Consider the following 5968-nt stretch of genomic DNA (forward strand, 5'->3'; position numbering starts at 1 on the left):
GACCCGACCCCGGATAAGCGGAAGTGGATGGATGGATGGATGGATGGATGGATGGATGGATGGATGGATGGATGGATGGATGGATGGATGGATGGATGGATCAATTTAAGTTTCATTCAAGGCAATGCAACACAACAAAGTGAAAGAATGATTTCATGTCACTTATTGAAACCAGTTGTAACCGGTTCTTTACTACCTAATGAAAAATAAGAGACCTCTTACATACGTGGCTTGTTTTAAAATTACAATGCACTTTCATCAAACCTGACTCACAATTAAACAATACACAAAATGCAACCTGGTGCTACATTTTTAAACTTGCCAGCAGCAGTTGTGTTGCACATCCTTTCAGTAACTTACCAGAGAGCAGCAAAATGCTTTTTCTACATTATACATATTGAAACACAAGTTAACTTTTCTGGAATATTAGTAGTTCCTCTTAATCAGGGTAAAGCACATTTTCAGTGTTTGTTCCTTTAGCTACTGCAGTTCCCCTCCTGGGCAGCAGGTGTCTCTAATTAGAAAATAATACAGCTAAACAGCATGAATGGCATCAGAAGGAGTTGTGCAAACTAGTGTCTACAGGAGATCAACTCTTCGTATATAATATAACTACACTTTTTTTCACTTTTCTGCTATTTTTAAAGTCAGGATGCCTGCAGAAAGCCAACTGCTTTCAGACTTTTCATCTAATAAACGCATGGAGCAGATTTTATCAGTTCAAAGATGTAATAGACCAATGTATCTAGATTTAATACCAAAGCTGCGTCAGTACATGGCTGCTCTAATACAATCAAATTGTGTATGTGCAGTTTGTGCACATCGGTGAATCAGAACAAATGGGGTAATCTTCACTTCCCTAGCAACTGCCACTATACAAACATTCATATGTAAACACCTAAAATAATGGAAAACAGTTTTTTAGTTTCTATTATCAGTTAAAAAAATAAAACAAAGTCTTGAAATGGGTAAACAATCGAGGCAGACTTTTAGACAGCTTGTTAGAATTTTTAGTTGTCCAAAAAAAAAAAAAAAAGAAGAAAAAAAAATGGGAAACAGATTTCAGTCTTGGCAGAACTTCTCATTTACCATTCACCCATGAGGCACTCCATTTTGCCTTAGGGGTAACAACAGGTTTTGTTTTTGTTCAAGCAACACTTTTGTTCATGAGCCATTCAACCAGTAATATTGTAGCACCTATGCTCGCAGACCTTTTTTTTTGGTAAGCAACTTAAGTGTGCAAGATGTGGAAATATATAGACGTTACAAAATAATTAGTATTTTCTGATCATTTCATGTCACAGAAGTATATAGAAAAAATATAATGTTGCATTTCTTCTAACAGATAATCCTAACTGTGCTGTACAGAACTTTTAAATTATGATTGGAGGGGTTGTTTAGAAACACAGAGCAGCCCAGAGTTCTCTAATCGATTGTAAAAAAATCAATGTATTTTGGTTTTGTCTGGCTTTAAACCCTTCAGTCTGAACATACTGGTTTATACATTCAAAGGCTGGTGAAAGGTCAGACTTAAACTTTCGAATTCAGTCATGCTGTGTAAAACACAGACACACACACACTCTCTCTCTCTAATCAGACTCTGTATGTAGATATTGGCACCAGTGGGAAGCGTCTTCCCTCCTCAGAGATCAGACAGGCTGCTCATGTTCCTCTGTTCTTTCTTTGTGCCTCTGTGCTGGTTTATCTTTCCCCTCAGCCACCCAAACAAGGCGATGGGCTCTGTCTGTTGACAATTGCTTTACTTGTTACAGATAACAAAAACTCGGAAACAGGAAATGGGCAGTGGCCCGGTGATACGCATGTAGGAGAACGTGGATGCTTTGGAGGCATAATCAAAGTGGGATCCCCTCAGCATGAATGTCCACATGTCTAAGAAACGTAATGCAGCAATCTGACAGCTGTGAGGATCTGCTGCTGCCTGTCACAATTCTTACTACTAAATACCTAAATATTGAAAAAATTGGACTTCTTGAACACTGTTTGGGGTATTTTGAGGTATTCATTTGCCACTTCAGTTAAAAAATACTGTTTGACATGCTCTTACTAACAAGACTAGCTCTTTAGATCTTGTTTGCTTGTTTGTCTGTGTATTTCTGTTGCAACTAAACTAGATTGATTTACTATTTTGGATTGCAGTGAGCCTCCGCATGGCTCTGGCTGTTTTGATTAAATTAAAATCCCAAATGATGTTTCTTAAGTCAAATTGTGTTTGATCAACTTTTATCTGTTATGTTTCAAGCCATCCTCGGGGTTGATATTAGCCTATCATCATGAGTCTTGCTGCAGGATTAATTCCAGGAGTTCGGTGCTGGGAGTGAAATGTTAATAAGGTCTTTTTCACACCTGCTGAAAATCCCTTTTGATATCCTTCACATTTCACAAAGATATTTTTCTTTGCCTCGCGATCACTAGGCAGTACTGTAAATGTCATTACTGAGAAGCTGGCCACATCATTGTGCGGCATTCATTGTTGCAGCGGCACAACAAGGGCATTCCTGCAGTAAAATGTTGACGATGGAGTTTGTGCTTGTTGATGAAATACCGGCAGAAGAATGAGCACTGAAAAGCACATTAACCTTCATTAAAGGGTTGACCGGGGCGCACTGGTTTAGTGGTGTAATTACTTGTTATGATTTATGGTAATGATTGGTATTATTGTGTGGCATCTGTCAAATAGATTCAAAGTTTAGAGTAGCCTTCTACTCTTTGTTGACATCTAACTACCCACTGATGAGTGCATCTGTTTGCATTTGCAAACCACCAATCACTAAAGGAGTTTAATTACTTTTGATTAAAAGACAAAAAACGTGAATACCTGTATTGCATGTTGTTGTATTGTACGTTCTGGTGATCTGTCCAGGGTGTACCTCGCCTCTCCTTCAATGAGGCACCAGCTCACTACGGAGGGGCTCCTCAAGAAAGTTTTGAAAGGGGTAGCCAGATTGGGGCCACTGCAAATCGTAGATTGGCACACCAAAACCAAAAGCCATAACATAATTTCAGGATCTTTATTATTCTGCTGTCATATATAGGCTATTTGAAAAATATTGCATTTTCGGAGTTAAGGAATTGCCTTCTTAAATAGGCCTACTTTAGTTTCTATATAGCGGCACAGTCACTGCTGAACTCATTGAATGTTGTCCTCTTCTCTCTTAAATTACAATTCAAAATTGAAACTAGCTTTAATTGAAAGAATGTATATTGTTCACCTTTCAAGTAGAAAGGCAGGTGGCAAAAAGAAGTTTTAGTTTAGCAAAGGTGTTGCTTAAGCAGAAACTGTATGAAGTAAAATCCAGGCAGAGAAAAAAACTGGACTAGCTGTCATAAACCTTAACATGAGGAGTGAACAGCGATGAGCAAACGAGATGTAAATTAGAATCAACTGACTAAAAATAAACATAGAATAGCCCTTAAAACCCATAAAAACATCGCTTTTGAACATAGAAAAGGCTATTACATGATTTTTTTTAAGGCACGTTTTGTCAACAGACTAATGACACCTTGTTTTGAAAACCCTTATGTTCTCTTCTGGTTGTTTTTAGGTAATAAAAAGGACTACACCAGAGACCATTTTGACACTTCACATGCTGTTGTGCTCATGACCACAAAAGGTTGGATATTCTTGAAACATAATTATAGGTCACAATGGCTCGAATGAACAAACAACCTGGGGTGCCATTATTTAAAAGACCAGATTTTGGGTGGCCTGCCAAGACTCGGCTCCAGCTCTTATTTGTGATGTGGATTTGAAAAAAATAAAAGACTTTTAAGGTGATAAAAGAGTAGCTAAAAATAGATCAGATACAAAAGGGGAAAGTGCGTCTGAGTGTCAAAGCAAGACTTCAGATTTTAAAGAGATTCTGTGGAAAGGTTATGAACAATTAATATCTCACTTGTTGTAGATAGCTTGTTGAAATTGCATAAATTTGGAGAAGCAGAATTTAAATCTGACCAGATTGAACCCCACTTCCAAATATCTGAACCACTGCTTGGAAGTACGAACAGACCTTTGATAACCCAGTAAATGTTTTGATTTTGAACTAGTGCAAATCCAATTTTAACAACTTCTGTGCTGTGAAAACCTTTTGGACCACTGTAATTGTTGCTGTCCCCTTGGTCTTTTTTTTTACATGAACGATTTATGGTAGGCTTAGATGAAAGAGTACCTCAATTTAACCCTTCACCAACATGACTTCATTTCCTGTTTCACTCTAGAGAACATCTTGTCATTTGTACATAAACTATGCATGAAACGACTGATGTAGTGCTTTTGGGGTGGTCAGCGTCTACGTCAATGCATTAATATATTTCTTGCGCTTAGAAACCACTTTCCTTGAAGATAGCCCAAGCTAGAGTTATGTGACCTTTAAAAATACATTTGGCACAACAGAGAAATACCAGTGAAGTTTACAACTACAGTAAGTCTGCCTTGGTGTGTTTAAGCAATCATGCTGTATCTGGAAAGTTTTATTTTCCTATTTCTTTGCCTCAGCCCTGAAACATAAATGATATTAAAGCTCTGCTCTCGCTGCAGACAGCATGCAGTTAATGCCATATCATATTCAGATTTGCAAGCAAAATGCTTATGAATGTATTTTCCCAGTGATGCAAGAGCAAAGAAACACCCACAGTCACAGCCGTGGTGGGTGGGTGACAGTTATGTCCATCTTGACGTATGGTGCCATTAAGAAACAAAAGCTCAACTCTGCCAGAAGAGACATGACAACAGTATCGCCACAGATCTTACTGGAGCACCCATCTTTCCTGTGTCATCTGTGACCTCTTTATCTCTTAGCTCGAGATAGATGCATTTTCATGCCTGGCTTCAGGCTCTAATAGTCAATTGATTCATTCGCAATGTGGCCCGGAGTCAGTCAGGTCTCTGATTATTTATTTTTCTCTCGCAAACACTCTCCCCTCTTTCTCTCATCCGTCTTATTAAAATGTAATGGCAAACAAAACCCCAGTCTATCGCTATCTGATGGCGCCGAGAAAAACAATTTTAAGGAATTCGTGACGGTTTATAACCCGTGGCTCCAAGAGAAGAAAACACTCAGGGGTCTTTGATGAGATAGACCTCAAAATAGATCGCTACCGTCAGAGGATTCCTCACATTGATGCTGGTGGTGATTGACAGACCTCAAATCTTCCCCAAGTGTCAAACAAAGCCAACCTTGACCACCTGCTTAGGCTGTCTAGACTTCATGCCCTACTTAGGAGAGGATAGAGGGAAATTTTGGTGGCGTAATTGTAGCATTTAAGATATAAGGGAACTTTAAGGTTTCTTTTCCTGCTAAGCTTATTTTAGATTTTTTTTTTTTTTTTTTGGTGGAATGTTACATATATACTTGACTTGGCATGAAATCTGCAGTTCTTACCCAGATGGCTTTTCCAGACTCTACATATACAGCCGGGGGGCAGGAGTAGCAAACCACACAGTTTGCAGTACGCCCCGGCTGTTCTGAAATGACAGACGAGGAAAACCTGTCTCCCTAATGTCCACTCATCAGTCCAAGAGCTCACTGGAGGGCAAAATCACTTTATTGAATCCTTTAATTTTAGAGAGGAAAAAGTTGGACTTGCTTGAAACTTTGCTCTTTCCGTAAACTTATGAGGAATGTTGTGGGAGAGAAAGCTGATGATTTAGCTTGAAAGATAGAGTAAATCTGCCTCGTGGCTACTTGTAGATGGCACTCTTAGTATAAATGAGGAACAATAAGGACAGAGGACATGAAGATTTTTGTTCTTTGGAATAAACTGCACTAAAAGACATAAAAAGTTACTTGAAATGATGGTAACACAAGGAGTGCAGACAGTCCTTTCCAATATTCATGGCAAACTATCTTAAGGCAAAATATACATTAAATATATATAGAAAACATATTACTAAATACTTTATCACAGTCATCAGTTATAAACTTTATTCTAATTTAATAAAAATACTCAA

This window comes from Kryptolebias marmoratus, linkage group LG21 (assembly GCF_001649575.2).
Source record: "Kryptolebias marmoratus isolate JLee-2015 linkage group LG21, ASM164957v2, whole genome shotgun sequence".
Lineage (NCBI taxonomy): Eukaryota > Metazoa > Chordata > Actinopteri > Cyprinodontiformes > Rivulidae > Kryptolebias > Kryptolebias marmoratus.